Source organism: Rutilus rutilus (genome assembly GCF_951802725.1).
Source record: "Rutilus rutilus genome assembly, chromosome: 20".
NCBI classification, from domain to species: domain Eukaryota; kingdom Metazoa; phylum Chordata; class Actinopteri; order Cypriniformes; family Leuciscidae; genus Rutilus; species Rutilus rutilus.
Genome location: NC_140225.1, coordinates 21,125,288 through 21,144,761, shown reverse-complemented (window position 1 = coordinate 21,144,761; position 19,474 = coordinate 21,125,288). Strand labels below are relative to the sequence as shown.

Sequence of the window (19,474 nt, the reverse complement as noted above, 5' to 3'; positions counted from 1 at the left end):
GGATGAGCAGCGTTTGGCACTGCGTCGCTTTTCAGCGCGAGCTGTGTGGAGAAGCCCATTTCCACCTCTATTGCGTTGGAGAAGTAGCCTAGAAATCTAGACGCACCCTAGCGGCAGCAAAATACATTTTGCTTCCAGGGTAGTCTAGCAACTCTCCGGTGACTTTCGAGCTGGAAAAACCAAACTCTGGTAAGGCCAATCACATCGTGTATAGAGTCGGTGGGCGGGCTTAACATAATGACAACAGAGTTGTGACAGTTCCGTGTGAATTCCCTGCTACCAGAGAATGCCTAATAAGGGGAGAAGTTCCACTCTCAATAAACTTCCGGCTTCTGAACTGGTTGCAGTTCCACTCTGGTTCCATATGAGGGCGCTCACAGGACGAGTGCAGAATGAATGGAGGTCTATGGCACTATACCCCTCAAAATCCACTTTTCTCAGGATATAATTTGTCTAGTAATTTGAATGTTGTATTCGAAACGAGATTACGAAAGGAGGAATTACACATTGCTGGGTGTCACAAGTCACTTATTTGCTTTAAAAAGTCTTTTAAAATGTCAATGACGTCATACACATCGTACGACCAGAGCTACTGCTTTACGGCAATCCTTCAGTCACTCTGGTGCTTTCGCGCTCTGCACTTTCTTTTCTCTCAACGCATCAACAACACAGCTGACACAGGTAAATACACGTGCTAGAAGAGTTTATGTTTTGTTTGTTTCTGGTCCCGCTTCGGATGCCACGATGCCATCAAGCGGTATCTCTGGTCATAATCAGTCCTTAGCAGAATGCTAGCGTGTTATGGGCAACAACAACTCAACCTGTAAGAAATCGAAAGGACATAAGTACTTGTTCATTCAACTTTCGACCTATAACCCATGTTGAACTTGCAAAACCTACAATCAAATCTGAGATTTCTCAACGCCAATCGGGTGAAAGAGACAAATTTAGCCGTCTAGCACCATAGACTCCCATTCATTCTGCACTCATGGCGATCGCCCCCAGTGGAACTCTGGTGGAACTACAACCAAAATTCGGTACAATAGGACGTGGCCAGGCTCTCCGTAGACGGGCTCTGCTGCTACTTGAAAAAGAATGGCTGATGACGAACAGCGGTCTTTCGAATCAGCTTTGGCCGCGACTCTGGAGGACTTGGAGTTAAGCTTTTCTTTGAGAAAAGAACAAAAGACGCCACTTAAGTTATTCTTAAAGGAAGATGTGTTCGTAGTTTTGCCGGCCAGATATGGCAAAAGTTGAATCTATCAACTAACGTTAGCTCCGCTGTTGGGAAAACGCTCTGGTTGGTTGAAGCGCTGTAATATTGCGTGCCGAGGGAATTTGAAAGACCACCGTTTATCCCGCCCCTCGGATTGAGCCGTGTCTATGGCGAGTTGCCAGACCTAACATCTTGATGTAGGAGAAGCAAATGAAGGTTACACACTTGAGCTCTAGGCAGAAACTCACGGTCTTCCAGGCCAAGTGCATGCAACCACTGGCGCCTAATTTCCAAGTCTGCTGGAAAGCTATGCAGTCCAGCAGTGCTGTTGCAACCAGCAACACTACACCTACGTACCCTCCTGACCACTGTACTAAATACAGATAAATCTATGCTAGCTCGTACCAAGGGCGTGGTGAGCTGGAACCTGCTTACGTCACGTAGTACCGCAAACATCCAATAGGAAAATTCAACTGCAGTAGCCACCGTTCAACCTGAAGAGGACAGCACTCAGACGTTTTTACACCATATTATATTGTAGAATTAAAACACTTTATACCCAAATGTCAAAAAAGTTACTCGAATCAATGAACAGCACTAATAAAGCCCCATTCTTACAGATCATTTTCACTAGGGAAGGCCATACTTGGAATTTGTCCACTGCATTTAACAACTTCGTACACACACATTAGGAGTAGTGAGTACTGAACACGCACGCACGCGAGAAAAAATAACAGAAAAAAAATCTGGCAAAACAACAACATACACTGCTTATAAAGACAGCATAGGAGAAAAGCTGGCAAAAAATACAGATAACCAAGTTAAAAAGCAGTAAATTGCAGACTTTGAAAGAACACATACCCTCTCGAGCACACACAAAGAGATCCACCCAAAACCTCCCGGTAGTGAAAATTAAACCTGCCCTACTCAAAAAAATTAAATAAAAAAATAACTTCAACTGAATTAAAGAAAGCCATGTGTTTCTGTATATAAATGTGTCTCTGTATCAGATCAGATTCACAATACGCTCTTGAAATGCACACAGTGCTTCACTCGCAGCTATTTAACAAGATGTTTTTAAACCATTTATTTTATTAGGATTATGTAGAATATATTTTGTTATATTTCATTTAAAAACATAATATAAGTAGCCTAAGTCTAAAACTTAACATACAAAAAAAAAAAACTAATCAAAGACAGCAAGAAGAAAGAGAGAGTATGAGAGAGAGAAGAAAATGACCAGCACTGCTTTTGTGGGGAAAATGAATATAAATAAACTGTTTATAGCTGAAAGCATAAAATTATAGTTTCTATTTCTTTTATACATAAGTATTTCAGAAACGAATGCTCAAGGGCTCAATATGCGTAGAACTTTCTGAATGATAGGTGCTCCAATTCTGCGGAAATCTGGGGACATTTTTCTGAATGCAGAAGCTTATTTATCATAAAATGCCTGAAATTCTTTATAGAGTATTATTACAGAGATAACTTTGAGTACACTAATTATTTCCCATACTTTTCCTGCAGGTGAATTCACTCAAAAATGGTTAATTTAGTTGAAATATAAGACAAATTTAATGGTAAATAAAATCTCAATGAAATTGCATGAATGAGTAAAAACTAAATCTACAAACAAACACTCAAAACAACAAACTTTCCTTTAATACGCAGAGTTCCCTGTTCTCTAGGCTAAAGGGCATCTGCGGGTTTTAGGTCAGAGATCTGGCTTGCTGCCTCAGTAAACAGAAAGAGTAAAGGTGAGACGCTGATGTGCAAACGCTTTTACTGAGACAACATTATGTTCTGTCTGAGAGAAAAACACACATCCATAAAGAATGAAACCTTACGATTGTTTGATTAATGGAAAGTTCAGAAGATCAGCATTTATTTGAAATAGAAATCTTTTGAAACAGTCTTTACTGCAACTTTTGATCATTTCAATGCTAAATAAAGCTATTCTTTTTTCAAAATGTACTGACAGCAAGCTTTTGAACAGTAGTCTGTATAACATTTTAAAGCATTCTTCATCTTTTTTGATAACGCACAGCACAGCAGACAGGAAGGGATAGAGCGAGATGGGGGAGTGTGAGAATGCAGAACACAGGCTTGCCACACTTTCTGACCATGAATTTCAATGACTATTCCAGATGTAAACACTGGATGAGAATTACACACACACACAAAAATATATATATCTAAATTTACAAGGGAATTCACTCACAAAGAACAAATTTAGATGATGAAACAGCAGAGTTTATAAATTATAATGCAGAAATGTCCATTATTGTCCTATTGGTTTTGTGACTGTTATTGATTTCTAGAATGTTTTCTGGTAAACACTATTTTAAAACTCTCCGATATTTTCAGGCTTTTTATGACAACGGGAACCCTGGAACAGAACTTAATTTTTCTGCTTAATTTTGCCATTTTATTTACACAACAACGTCGATTCAGGGGCCTGAAAATGCAAACGTTTGAAAATGGGTTTCAAAGTGCAAGTTTTTGAAAAATATACCGTTATTGTCTCTGTGTAAAACACAAAAATGCTAATTCACGAGTTCACATCTACATATAATAGTACAATAAGTTTATGCGTTTTTGGCGTGCTGTCCGGGGAGAGGGCTCCGAGCTCGGAGTTAGGCCCGAACCCAGAGTACTCCCCCCAGTTGGTAAGTGTAGATGGAACTGGAAGTGAGGAGATGGGGTGGAGGAGGGATGCTGACAAATGAACAGAGATAGCTCTGCTGTGAATTTATACTCTGTCATTGAGTTGATTACTGATTAATCTCCAGCTGTGCATGATTTGGTTAATTATCTGAACCTGCTCCTCCCGAACTTTGTTAATAAAACATCATTTTGTGAAAAAAATTGTGATCGCCAACTACTGGCCTGGCAGCCTTATAGTGTTTTTAGTCGTTTCCACGGATCCGTGTGAACGGGGGATCGTTTCGACAACGTTGAGGTCTGTACGCGAAAAACGTAAAGAAAAATACTTTTGCGTTTTTTTGTACATCGTTGATGTGTAAACATACCCTCACTGATTTGTGATCCACACCTGCTCACCGTTTTATTGATTACTCCCTGTGTATTTAAGCCCTGAGTTTTCCTTAGTTACTTGTCCAGTATTAATTGTTTGATATGCTCTCACTCTTCGTGGTAATTATTCATTCATTCATTCAGTCATTCATTCTTTGTCCTGCTCCTTGTTCCTTGGAAATTCACACAGCAGCCCGTAACAACCAAACACTAGTTCACTTTAATTCACCCTTGTAATAATTTTACAATTTTTTTTAAAAAAGTATGGTCACATATTTCAGTTGGGAGCTGGTGAAACTTTAGTACTTTCCTACTGCCATTCTGGTAAAGCTCTTGGCTAAAGTCCAGACACACATACCACTGAACAAAAGGCCAAGGACAGGACGAAGAAACCCCTACACATAACACACAGAGTCCCTGGGTGAACTTTTCTCCATCCTAATAAGGTCCTCCTGCCAACTTGAGATTTCTTTGAACGTACAGAAGAATTAAGTTCCCATTCATTTCACATTGGGCTCATGCAGGCCCACATCACCCCAGTAACTGAGACTTTCGTCTACACTTAGCGAACCTACACACAAATAATTATGCACATAAACACCTGGGTTTGTGTACACATGCACATTCTTCACGCTTGAAACCCCTCCAATCGCTGACACCATTCATGTTCTCCTAATTGAGACTCGTTTCTTGCAAATAATGAGGAGAGAGAGAGTTACAGAGCATGATTTCTGACGTTACTAATCAGACAGACCGATTTAATCCTCCTATCACTTGTCACACAAGCCAGCAAACCTGTCAACAGAGCAGTCCACATATGTTTTTGTTTTGACCACAGCTAAAACCTATTGCTGCTAACCCAAAAAAACAGAAATATCTCATTTTAAATGCTACACAGCCATTACACATCAGGCAGTTCTGCAGTGAATGGTTAACCCTTTCATAGGTTGTCGTCTATAATAGTCTAGTGTGGCAAATCAATACAATGAAAATTAATTTAAAAGGAGTGCAGTCTGTAGCCATCATTTTGAATGATATCAGACCATTATGTCCAGTGTCAGTCCTCGTCTATTGCTCAAGAGGACAAGGACCTCTGTCTAAACTGATAAAAAAAACGTTTATTCTCCTCCCTCACATTCTCTGGAGTGTCTCCCTTCAACAAAACACACCGAAAATCCATTCCTGTACTTTTGTAAAGGTTGTGGGTTTAACTTCAGGTAGGGGAGACACATGAGCTGATCCCTTGAGATAATGTGTCCTAGCAATTTACAGTATGTTCTATATTTTGCTTTGGATTTAGATTCAGACAGACAATGACATTTGGGATCATATGAAGCAGTTCAGCATGTGGGACAAGAGAATGAAAAAGGATAAAATACAGGTGGTCCACACTGTAAAAAAAGATTTGTCGGTTACAAATGTGTCATAAATGAGCTGGTTTATTCAAGTATGGGAATGATATAGTGGCCAAACATTAAAACTCAAGTTTTATATGCACAAATACATAGTTCACAAACAACTGTGGCAACTTGTATATCTAAAAGAGTTCTTAAACTGAACGTTGTAGAAGTCGCTTGTTTTCGTTACGTGGAGTTTTGGTTAATGTATCCGCAGAACAGATATTGTGAAAGATTTGCCCTTGGCCTCTGATATACAAAACTCAAAACATGAATAAAAAACAACAGCAGATGGTCCACTGTTAACACCATATTCAAAATAATATGTAAAATGCTCTCTTGTTGTTACTGTAATGTGATTGATAAATTACACCGCTCAGATGGTGGTCTGTTATTCCGATGTCTTATTCACTGAAAAACCTCACTTTATAATTTCCTTCAGTCATTGAACCATCACTTCAACCGTTTTCAACCTCTCCTCCAAAACCACTCATTTATCTTATCACTAACGTAATTTTAATCTTATCATGATCAACATTGAGTAATAGACTGTGTTTGTGCAGAGGCAAAAAAACCCTATCTGCAAACAGTCTAGACCATGCCAGGCACATCATAATCACCTGTACGGCCAAATAAGTTCAACAACAGTTATAGCGATGATTTTGGTATTATGTTACTATGTAACAAAAATTCTCATGATTTATCACAACTTTTTTCTTTTATCAAATCAACTTAGATAATATGGTTCAGAAAGCATAATATTTTTAGTTTTTGTTGATTAAACTAATCTCCTTCCTTGTATTACCTCCATTTTTTTTAATTATTATTAACTAAAAATTAAGGCAACCAGATAACTTTTTTTTTTTTTTTACGTTAAACCAATTATAATGTTTGATCACTGACCCATAGACTTTTTAAAATTAAAATTATGGACATAAATAGCATAATTTAATCATTTTTTCATTTTTTATATGTATTCTAGCACTTGTGGCTTATTTTCCCTTTTTTTTTTTTTTGTGGCTCAGGCAAGGTTACACTGAAGAACATTGGGTGGTCACCTAAACATCAAATCATTAAACTCCATACTCATACTCACAAAGACTGTTTTTCTTTCTTTCTTTCTTTCTTTCTTTCTTTCTTTCTTTCTTTCTTTCTTTCTTTCTAGTGAGCAGCCTATCGAAGCAAATACTTAGGTCATCATATAGGCGCATTCGTTCAAAGTAATTTCAACAGGGTTTAAAGTTTACATCAGTTTCTTTACAAAAAAATTACAATGTGTTAGGGTTGTTTACAATGGGTTAGTTTCCGACAGTTACTATAGTTCCTGTCCACTTGCAGAATAATAATACTTAATAGCCTACATGAATACTGGGTGTAAAACTGGATGTAAAACAGTGTAAAAAATCTTTTAGAATCTCTTCATTTTGTTTTTAAGACAGTGGAAACTAGCACAAGTTAGCACATTTTAATGCCGGAAACTATGGTTACCCTTTTAGTGCGTTAGTACGAAACGGCACTTACCGACAGCAGCAAGCAGGCAGCAGGTGATGAGAGCTGGAGGGCAGTTCTGTTTGATCAGCCGTGTACCGGATCGATCTGATTTACTGCGCGCACAAAGAGAAAGAGCAGCACTGAAGTAAGCGACAGACGCACGAGAGGGACATGCAAACACCTGGTAGTGTCCTAATGGCGCACTTTGACTGGTTGTACTTTGGCAGAAATCTGTCTTTGGATATAACAAATTAGAAAAGCGCGTCACCGCCAGCCGCGCCCTCCTGGAGCCGCCCCCAGATTTACTACTCGAGGCAGAGAAGTTATGACAAACAACAGGACTGAAGGAAATACCGTACCATACCACAACTTTACCATATTCATGGTCAAAGTTCACGGTAATCAATTAATTTGTGTGATTCTCACGACAATAAAACTCTGGTAACTTATTAGCTGGTGTGCGAAATATTTGCATTCTTTCAGGGATGATGACTTTAAATTATAGCCTAACACAATTTGTTGTTTTTTGGCGCCCAAACCCTCACCAAAAAGCCATTTGGGCTATTCAAGTGTGATATTAGTATAACGTTTGCCCACTTATTTTAAACTAAAAATATCTTTCAGTCAGCCGCGGCTCGTCTGTATGGACAAACTATTCATATGATCCAAACATAGACCTCTATACACTAAATTAATAATAAATTGAAAATGTGCATTCTGCAACAAATATTTTTCAGATTTTATAAAGCATTTTAAGCCGTAAAGTGATCAGCATATATTAAAATTAGGCAGGCATGTATTGGCCCTGTCCACACGAACACGGTATTTTCAAAACCGCAGCTTTTTCTATTCGCGTTGGCCGTTTGTCCACACGCAAACGCAGTATCTGGTCACTGAAACCATCTCTACATAATATCTATGACTGAAACCGAACTTTTTTGAAAACTCCTGCCAGGGTGAAGATTTTTAGAAACTCCGGTTGCAGTGCTGTCGTGTAGAAGGTGAAACCGGAGATTTGGGCTTGTGACGTCGGAACCAGTAATAAGCGGTTTTCCAGTCTTCTGATTGGCCAACATGGCTTAACGGATAGGGTTATATCGGCGCCTGTTGGTTTGGAATGCTCTTGACAGCGCTTCATTTTTTGTTTTTTTTATGTGGATGCAAAAAAAAATTTGTTTTGAAAGAAAGTTTTTTTTTTAAGAAGGAAGAAAAACTCAGTTGATAAAAATACCCCTGTACTTGTGGACTAGGCCTAAGCGGGGCAGCCTGTCTCTGAGCCCTCTCTAGCTCAACAGCGCCCCACAAATTTCCAACGTAAATCTGTGGTGAAAAATGGAACTGCAGGACGCTTTCATAGAGAGCCATTGGGGCAGATTTCAGACTTCTTGACCTTACGTAAACCTCGCTCCAGAACAAGATGCTAAAGTGGTAGTCCACTCACTGTAGAGTCAAATGACGACCAGCTCCTCCTCTCTGGAGCTCCAATGGGGTGGTGGAGGGATAGGTTTAGGGTTTGGTTGGATATTAGATCCACCCATTAGGCCCAAATTACATTCGAGGAGAGGAGAAGCTACACGTAAGCTCCACCCATTTGCTCTGCAGTGAGCAGCTATGTGTCTGCAATCAGGTCGGTAACTATTTGGCATGTCGGTTATCATAAACTAGAGCTAAGGCCCAGAATCTGCCCTACCTAAATTTAAAGCCAGGAGCTGCTACGGTTTTTATGTACTTCTCAGACTTTATGTATACTTCTCAGAAGTATAGACCTACTTAAATTATACTTAAGTATACTTGACTTAGTTGTAATATAGGCTAGAAAGAAAAGTCTAGCCTATTTGGCCTACTTGTACACAGTCTTTTGATTGAGATGTATTTCAAAGTAGTCGGCACTGATCAGGGAGTCAGACATTTTACGGGCTGTCTCAATCGCAAAATACTTCCAGGGCACTGAAACGTGCGCTCCCTAAAAAGTCCCAAAATGCACCGTGAAAACCAGATGACCAATGTGTCCAATGAAAGAAGTGATGGTCTTATGACATCAACATGGTGGCCTCCATGAGTCCATTTTTGACAAGCTTTTATTAGGTTACTAATAATATAAAAAAAAAAAAATTCAACTATAACTATCCATTAAAGGGAAAAATGACTGAGTGCATAGACCTTCAGAGTAGCTCCATATGTTTCTCTTGACAGGATTAGGCTGTGTGAAATAGAAGATCAGTTTGATTAACAGACTGTTGTTTAATAACATGCGAATGGTTCAGCTGATAAAAAATCTGTCCAAAAATCTTTAAGTGCAAAAAAATGAAGCAGTTTGGAAAGTTTTAAAAATGACAACATCTTAGAGCTTCGTACAAAAAAATCTATATTGTGTCAAATTACCTTGACTGAGGTCAATTAAGAAATAATGTGCATTTGCTGATTTTTTTTGTCTATACCTTTTATCCTAGAAATCTCTCACTTTCTTTCTCTCCGCCTCACCACATTGGCTCTTAAATAATTACTCTCATTGGTTTTTAAATACAGTATTGGATGTTCAAAAACTGAATGTTTCTCAAAAGGGATGTGAAATCATCTGCAAATCTTTGTATTTCTTCGTTATACAATAGGCTGGTCGCCTTCACAGGCATAGCGAAATAAAAGCTGGAACTGGAAACAAATTAAAGAACCGCGTGTTCCTTTTCAAGACCTCTCCACGCTCTTTCATTTGCTGAGGAACTGAGTGGGGAGGGAGAGAGAGAGAGAGCAAGCGAGAGAATTAGGGGGCAGCGAGTTGAATTTTTCGTTCCGTCATATGCTGCTTATACCGCTTCTCGCAGGCAAGGTTTAATTTTGCAGAATGCCATTCGTAATTATTTCTGAATTACAGTTATTTCTCCAACTGGTTTCTGTACGGCAGCATTAATGGCAAATGCCAGGTGGAGTGGGGCAGAGCTGGGTTTTAGGAGACTCCATTATCTCCTGTAATAGACAGCCAGTTGAGAAATGAGCTGGCATTCACTTTCTAAAATGGACTTATTGGTTGGTTCAGTTAATGGCTTATGTGAGATTTTACAATAGATAACTGGGTCCCCTAATATTACATCCCAGCTCTTCACTTAAAACCAGTTCGGCTGTGGTCTTAAAGTTATAAGAGAGGAGGAGTACATAGAATAGAAAAAAGGAGAAAAGGGAATGGAAAAAAAGATCTTAAAAGAGTTTCAGACTTTGACAAACGACTACCGGCTACTCTTCCTCAGTGCTGACTGGGAGCCGTCAAACTTGGTTCCATGTTCTAATGGAGTTTTTTATGATGCCCTGGTGCCTAATTATGCACAAGCTAAGCGTTTTTCTACAAAGGTTTTGCCAAAGTCATTTGATCAGATTATTTTCAGGCTCAGATTTATGTGAATTTACGCACAAGTAGAAAAGCTTATCTAGAATCAGATTCTTGTTTCTCAGACGAGTAACAGAAGGAGCTGAGATGATCTCAAATCAGACTTTCCAGGACAGTCATTTTTAATGAAACCTATAAGTCATTTTCAGTTCAAAGACTGGAATCCTATAAAATCAACTTTAAAAAAATGGTTGTTTTAAGGTTCAAGTGTCCGTGAACTGGATTGTTAAAGACCTTCTCCTGTCAGAATAATAGACTGCACTCAAGAACCTTGTGTCTCTAAAAAGACATCAATCTTGTGTCTCTCATGCAAGCAATGACCATAGACAAGCATTATAGCATTATCTCAATTTCAAAATTAAACCAGAGTACAACAAAAGTAAGAGTAAGTATATATTTACTTTTATTTATGGTTTAAGTGCTCAAAGAAGTGATGTATATTTGAGTACATTCTGAGTACATGCAGATGGGCAGGATCCACGAAATATGATAAAAAAAAAAGGTCTTGTACCTTTCGATGTTACAATCAGAATGCGAAAAAAGACCATCTTCAACACCCTTTGAAGACGTTTATGGTTGAGGGCCTAAAACTTACTTTTTGCAAAAACAGGCAGTTAGATACCAAATTTTAGATACCAGTGAAAAATTCACAATTCACTATTCCAATTTCAATACCACAGTTTAGCCTATACACATTTAAAACATTATTAAAGACAAGTAACGGTAGTTTTCAGGTAGACGCTGACTAAAGTAATCAAATATAAAATAACATTGGATAATCCCTGTATAAATAAAAACATAGATTAACCCTTATTAAAGTTACAAAAGTTATTCAGTCAAGAGCAGTGAATGATTTTTTTTCTTAGTCATTTGTTGTTTGATTAACATTAAAAAAACCAGACAGCAGCAGAAATATTAGGCTGCTGTCACTTTAAGACTAATGCATGGATCCAATACACTGATACTGGTGGTACACATCTTCTCTACTGTTTAAGTTTACTTACTAATTTTTGCCTTTTTTTGTGAATTTAAGCGCAAGAACACATGAAAGAGACCACAATTTAGATTGGGCGCGCTGTCTTCACATTTGTTTACGTTCAAAAAAATATTACGAGCCAACTGCGATTGACACCGTTTCATATACCAATGCTGATTTTTACTAATTTGACACTTGGCGAGTGTTTTTTGCAAGTCATTTAAAGGATATACTGGACTGATGAAACCTGCAATGATTAGCCTATGGAAAAAAGTCAATTCTGACTTTTTTTTCTCTCAATTGCAGGTTTATATCTCCTGATTCTGACTTTATAACTCGCACCTGCGAGTCAAAATTCTGAGGAAAAAAGTCAGAATTGTGGGATATTAACTCCTAATTCTGAGATGAAAAACATTCATAAAACAAGTTTATATCTCGCATTTTTCTTCTCAGAATCTTGAGATCCATACTCAGATTTGCGTGGAAAAAAAGTCGAAATTCTTTTATTCCATGGCTTCCATAGACAGCTGCTGCAGAACTCCAAGTGGTGCTCACTGCAGAGCCAAATGATGTTCAGCTCCTCCTCACTGGATGTAACGGGTGGAGCTTGTCCTAATCCAGCTCCACCTCTGTGGACCAAATGGGTGGAGCTTGACCTAATTAGGTTTAGGGATAGGGTTATGGGTTATGGGTAGAGTTAATAGGTGTGTTCGACATCGGCTGCTGCTGGATGTAACCGATCAGCGAGTGTTGTCGCGTCCAGGCGGGGAGAAGCTGAAAACGGAGAAGTGAAGTCAGACACTCTCTTGTACACAAGATATCACATTAGTGGAACTGAAGGTGTGAGAATAAACACAAAACACACATGATTGTTGTCATGCGGTAAATCCGGCCAATCATGAATCAGCTGTGTCGTCATCAGAGCTCATGCAGCCGCTCTTGAGAAGCTGCGCTGGCTGAGTCCTCCGGCTGCTCTCGAATCGCTCTCGTGGTACTTCGATGGCAAACGTCACAGTAACATTGCGTCTGCGCTGTCGGACAAAATTTCTAACCGGCATGTGCCGCTTCAAGTCAGCCGCCAATCGGTCTGCGCATAGCTGTATGAAGTCGAACAAGCCTATTTTGTGGCTGAACCTTCAAGCTCAAGCCATTATGTCTAGAGAGGGGGAGCTGGACGTCAAGTTCCGCCTCTCCAGTAGGCTCCGCCCACAACACACATCATCACTGTTTAAAGCAAAAGGGGGTCCAACTCAGTACCTAATAAAGTGTCTACCTTATTACAAAGCGTTACTGAACAGTCATTCACACCCAAATGGTCTGTGTTACTTGTCGATTCTTTGTAAAATTTACAAACAATTTCAGAGTAAAAATTGTTTCTAGACCAATTGTCGGTTGGATCACATCACAGAGGAACAGAGAGAGCGAGTGACTTTGTACCCTGTTAAGTTGGTATCACCAAGCATCCACTGAATCATTGAAGACACAAGTTAGTTTTTTTCAACCTAGTTTTGCGAACTTATCCAGTCAACTGACTGCACTCTGCAATGCAGTGTAATTTGTTTAGTTATAATAGGAGCAATCTTGTTTTGAGTTGTTGATCCCACACCGCCTGGCTTTTGAAGTGTTTTATGGTTCAAAGTCCTTAAACCAAATAGACTCTTTTTTTTTATGGAAAAAAATCATGACCTGACATTGCAGCAATTACCAAATGACAACAATTCAATGATCAAATCAATTTCCTTGGCAAAATCAAGTCCCGTCCTATATTTTGTCTTATTTAAAAAGCTGTTTCACTTCGATATGCGTCACAAGAAAAGATTATCACAACTTCAGTTTCATGGCATCTTTAAAGTTGTAATTTAACGGAAGTAGTGACATCTTTTCCTCCATAATTTGACGCACATCTGAGTGGATTTAAATTTTTAAAAAGTAGGACGGGGACTTGTTCAGTCTATCGGTTGTTGATTGGATGGAGACAGATCTGAATGCAAATTTTGCAGTCGATTGTATGAAAGGGGCGGAGTTTAAGCAGACTAAATGATTGGAGAAGTCTGGCATTCGTCACCAGAGAGAAGTCTTCACCAGAAGATGTTATTTTAATAAAAAATTACAAGGTCAAAAACAAATTCAACATTGAAAAAGAAAAATTACATTTAGAAAATCTATAGGGTGATTTCATTTTCATTATGACTTTAAGGGGTATTTTTTCATTTCCAGAACCAAATTTTGGATGGTGAAAACATGTGGAACTGATCTTGATGATGGAACATGGGTTTTGGGTGGTAAGGTGGTCACCACCTTATAAGTGAAAAAAGTGGCAAAGTCATCCATAGTCAGAAAGGTGGTAGAGGAGACAGATGAATGTTTTTATGTGTCTGATCTTGTCTTGGTCGTAAGTGACCTCGGCTGCAGAAACAGAGGAGAAAGAAGCAAAGAGAGATTGATACATTTACCTTTAACCAAGTACATACTGAAACCAAGGACGTTTTTTTCCATTAGACCTCAGTTAGTAGAACGGTGACTGTGCTGCCATGGCAACATGCAGCTATAGTTTCCCAAACCTAGGCTGTTGAGGTCATGTGACTGATAGAGTTAGAGCCAGGTTGCAAGATAGTGTTTGTGAATAAGAAATTGAGAGATGTCTTCATGTTATTTACAGCAATAAGAAGATGATGGAGTGAATCTAAATGCAAAATAAAGTACATAAAAGTATAAGATTTCATTTGTATTTATGCATTAGCTATCATGAACTACAAACAATACTTTTGCAAGCATATATTAATCTACATTATACTATAATAATATAATTAGCAATAAACAAATAGTATATATTTATACACACACCGGCCACTTTATTAGGTACACCTGTTCAACTGCTCGTTAATGCAAATATCTAATCAGTCAATCACATGGCAGCACTCAATGCATTTAAGCATGTAGAAAAGGTCGAGATGGTCTGCTTAAGTTCAAACTAAGCATCAGAATCAGAAAGATGATTTAAACGGGTCATAGACTGGATTATTTTATTATTTTATAATGTTTCCTGGGGTGCCCTTATAATGTTAGTATGATTTTAACATAAAAAATTGTCATAATTTATAAATAAAAGGCATTTTTCCAAGCCTGATTTTAGCCTCTGATTTGAACGCTCTGTTTTAAGGGGCGTGTCTGCTGTGAGACTTCAGTGTAAACGCCCACTGCTGTGATTGGCTGACATGTTTGCATATGAAATAGATAGTATTACATGTGGAACTCTCTCTAAAACTTTGAGAACGTATGAAATTACACCTCTGACTTTCACCAAATAACAAGGCAAACACGATGTAAATACAGTAAAAGCTTCGTTGTACTTTACATTGTAACAGCGTCATGATTTTTCAACGAGGTTTGGCAAGTGTCCAGATAAACTCGCGCTGTTTGATTGACAGCTGAGCAATTGGAAAGGGAGCGTTTTTGATCGCTTTCTTTATGTAATGTAATAATCCACTTTTAAGATCCTGTCTTTGCTGGCCATGGTTTCAATAAAAGCAGTTTTTGGAATAACAAGAAAGTTTTGAGTTTTGAAACTTACAGGGTATTTTTATAGCATAACAAACTCTTAACTATCAAAGGATCAAGGAACATTTGAATTCTCATTCTATGATCCCTTTAAGTGACTTTGAACATGGCATGGTGGTTTGTGCCAGATGGCTGTTCTGAGTATTTCATAACCTGTTGATCTACTGGGATTTTCACGCACAACCATCTCTATAGGGTTTACGGAGACTGGTCTGAAAAAGAGCAAATATGAGTGCCAGTTCTGTGCGCGAAAATGTTTTGTTGATCCCAGAGGTCAGAGGAGAAGGGCCAGACTGGTTCGAGCTGATAGAAAGTTGCCTGACCAAAAAAATTCAACCTACAATGGTAGACTGGCATACTATTACTAGGCTATTGCTCATACTTAGAGTTATGGGTTTGTTCAAATCACTAACCCTAAGTATTAAAATCTGGCATCCTGTTTGTGCAAGTCACATAAATAACACTTTAAATCAGGGGTGCCCAGTCCTGTTCCTGGAGATCTGCCAGCCTGCAGTTAAGATCTAACCCTGATTCAACACACCTGTCTGTAATTAAGTGGTCCAGAACAGAGGTCTTCAACCCTGCTCCAGGAGACCCAGGGCAAAATCCAAACGGAAGTGAGCATCCCTCCTCCCTTCGAAGGGTAGAGCTCTTGAAGTTGGGACTTTGGCGTGAGCAGGGCACTTGTGTGCCATTATGTAGCCGTTTGAAAAGCACTTAGCGGCGAAGGGAGCAATGAAAGAAAACGTGATTTCATGATTATTTCCACCTGGGATGTTCCCATGACAACGCAGCACAGTGTCCATCAACTGAATGGCTGTTCTTACGACATAACTGTTTTATTATTGCTGTTACCATAGCTGTTGTAAACAAATATATATTTTTTTAATATGCGTTATATATCTGTGTGTTCCTCCACCTATCTCAACATAACATGACAAAAATATGTGAAATGTATGACATTATGTATCACAAAGAACAAAACAAAACAACTTGAATGCCTTTGTGCTGGACTTGCCAAGGGTTTCTGAGGCCAGATGTTGTGGAAATTGAAATCTGGGACAAAACCATAAATTTTCTTGAGCTTTGGAGAGAAAAAGGCCGTTCAACACTGAAGCTTCATCTCAAAGCATTTTTTTCTGGTCTAAGACACAATGTATTCAGAAATGAATCTCATTTGCAGGGATAAAACTATAATATAGGGCTAATTCAGGTCATTGCGCACAATCCACAAGGTCACTCCTTTACAGTTTAATTGTTTTAGCCTACTTTGAAAGAAACGCACTCACACAAACACACTTTTGTCTTTTGATAAGACTTTTGTCTTGCCACATATAAAAGCATTTGTTTTAGTTCATTATTATAATGGCTGGAAACTTCACTACACGCAAAACTGAACAAAAACGTCCATAGAATGATTCGAATTTTCTTTTTAACTAAAAGCAATCCTCGGTTAAATTTTCTCTGTGTGTGTGTGTGTGTGTGTTAATCCTCTTGTATTTTAGTCCAGTAAATATTCTGTTAGACTAGCTGATCTAAAAAAAAATAAATAAAAAAAAAACTGTTTACCCGGTCAGAACAGACCAACACCGCCACCTGCTGGACCATTGATGCACTGCTAAACCACCTACGTGAACGAGCACTGAACATCACGACTGAGTTTTTCCTGAAAATTCGATGGCAGCAACTACTTAAACGGGAAGCCACAACCAGATTCACAGAAAATAAAGAAAAAACATGCGCAGATAAAGCACACACGAATCACGATGTGCCCTTTGTTGATCAAATATAAGTCTGTCATATTTTGACACTGCAAAAATATTGAATATTATAATTTCCATGGCAAAGGAAATCAAATTCTTTGGAAACTTTAAATGAACTTTGGAAAAGGTGACACACTTTCGGTTTCAATAACTCAATACTTGAAACAAATGAGAAAATATGAGAATGAAATATTTGTTAAATGAGATTATTTCATGTTCATACTTAATTACATGCTTTGTTATTATTCAGATTTAATAAGGCATAAGCCTCATAGCCCCATAATCTCCAAAAATAAGGAATTAATTATCTTAAATCTATTTACATTCCCAAAATAAATAGAGGATATTAAAATGCTAGACTTTTCATCTTTCTTTCTTTTTTTTTCATCTACATTTTTAACCATGTTTCACTTTCTCGTTTAAAGTGACAAGCTAACTAAATGTTCTAAACCACAGTTTGGGGTTAAAATGGTTTTATACTTTTATATATATTATTATTATTCAGCAAGAACATGAATTCTTCAAAAGATACAGTACAGACATGTAGGCTTTAATGTTACAAATTATTTATAGGGGAGACCGGGGACAGTTGCAACACTTTTTGTATTTCTCTGAGTTACTAGAGTGACTATTTGGGACTAGACCAACCAAATTTGTATATATTAAACTTGCATCTGTCTGCTAATTACCCATACAATTTAAAGATGATTACATATGACATATCGTTCACAGTATTTATTTGAATGGAAAAAGCCAGATGTTGCAACTGACCCCAACCCCATGGAACAGTTGCAACACAACCAGGGACGGTTGCAACATGTTAAAAATACCTTAAATTTCGCTAATTAACTTTAGATTTTTGTCTCAATGAGCATAGAATTCTGAAAATATGAAATGTTTTAGGCCTACTATACTATTATAGCATTATTTATTTATACAATATATTATTATTGTAGCCTATTATTTATTTATTTAGTCATATTTATCAAATAACAGTTATTGAGTTTTGTTTGTTTATGTGTAGAACATAGGCCTATATAGATTCAGTGTGCAGGTGTTACAGATGCTATTCAATCTCTCCATATTTCAGGGTCAGTGCCCAACCCTATCAGCCATGACAGAACATCATATGCCTGCTAGACACACATGCTAACCATGTCACTTAGAAGTCAACAACAAAACAATAATTCAAACTAAGTAAGTTTTGATTAATTCATACAAAATGTCAGGACAGTATGACAAAAATACATCTCATGAAAAAATTTACTTTCATACCTCCAAAACAAGTTTTGTTCAATAAATGCAGCAGCAGATGTTGAATATGTCTTCTGTCTTCTTGGTGGGGGAGGGTCTCTAACTGTGCATGTATGAGTGTCATTACGCTAGCATGTTTCTGACTGAAGGAATAAGACTTGTTGCAACTGTCCCCGGTCTCCCCTAGGCCTATTTCAAATTAAAGCTGTTCTTTTGAACTTTCCATCCATCAAAAAGCTGTCACCAAAAATATTAAGCAGCACAACTGTTGACAGTGGCGCTCAAGAAACATTCCTTACTATAAAGATTAGAATGACAATTCAGCTTTGCCATCACAGGGATAAATTACATTTTAAAATATATTACAAAAGACAACAGTTATTTAAATTGTAACAGGTCTAATATTTCGACATATTACTGTTTTTGATTAAATAAATACAGTCAAGATGAGCATAAGAGACTTCTTTCAAAAACAAATCAATCGTACCGATTTACGGACGGTGTTAGTGTAGGTCTAAACATGTTTCCAATAAGGAAAAAAAAAAAAACATTTGAAATTTGAATGTGGTAAAGGGCAAATGTATAATAGCAATCCCTTAAGTTCCCCTGAAGAAAGAATAGGTAATGTCTGTCAGTTACTAGCCGGTGTCATTTAGCAACCACAGAATTGTATTTTCCGGTTCTATGGCGACAGCGAGTTCGCTTTCTGTCTCGTGTGAACTGAAAACCAAACACTAAACCAGCATGTAAACAAGTATGCATTATATTTCTGTTTTAGAGAAACATTAACGTGTGCTAATGTAACAAACATGTAGTAGGCCTATACAAAGACCTACAACATATGCTTCAGCAGGGTATACCATCAACTCTTACAGAATAAAAGACATATCCATAGACGCCTATCCAACGCCAAATATAGGCTCATGTTCTGCCATTACTAGGCTATCATTAAAAACAAGTAAATTCTGACACAACTAGTTAGTCCTACGGGGAAATACAACACAAAAGACAATCATTTAGATTTGGATATTTTACTAAAAAAACTAATTTGATAAATTAATCAGTTGTTTATTTCACACTAACATTTTATTTTGAATGAAAAAAACGTCAAGCACAAATGTCAGTTACATTATGATGGATGTCGCTGTGTGACACGTAAAATAAATGTTAGAATTAGATTCCATATTATACATATTATATTTAGTATATCCTTATTTCCTAATAAGAAAGATTTTTGCAATCTGTCATCCTTAACTTGTAGGCCTACATATGAGAAATATACTGTTTCTCTGCCTCCTTTCCAAGGTCTGAATTCCTGAAAGACGATAAATCTGCCAAGTGTTTTGTTTCTCCAGAACAGAGGGGCCTTGATGAGCCATTTCACAACCTTGGCAGAGTGAAGGCTTG

General features: G+C 37.8%; 1 protein-coding gene across 2 annotated transcripts in view; it reads right to left on the bottom strand.

The window, feature by feature from the left end:
* Positions 1–7,357, bottom strand: part of esr2b (estrogen receptor 2b) — a 32,398-nt gene extending 25,041 nt beyond the window's left edge. Inside the window, exon 1 of one of the 2 annotated variants that reach the window (XM_084391394.1) lies at positions 7,171–7,357. The gene's annotated coding sequence lies outside the window, so the exon portion shown is untranslated. The remainder of the gene's footprint in view (positions 1–7,170) is intronic. The other variant, XM_084391393.1, reaches the window with a different exon arrangement.
* Between the last annotated feature and the right edge of the window lie 12,117 nt (positions 7,358–19,474).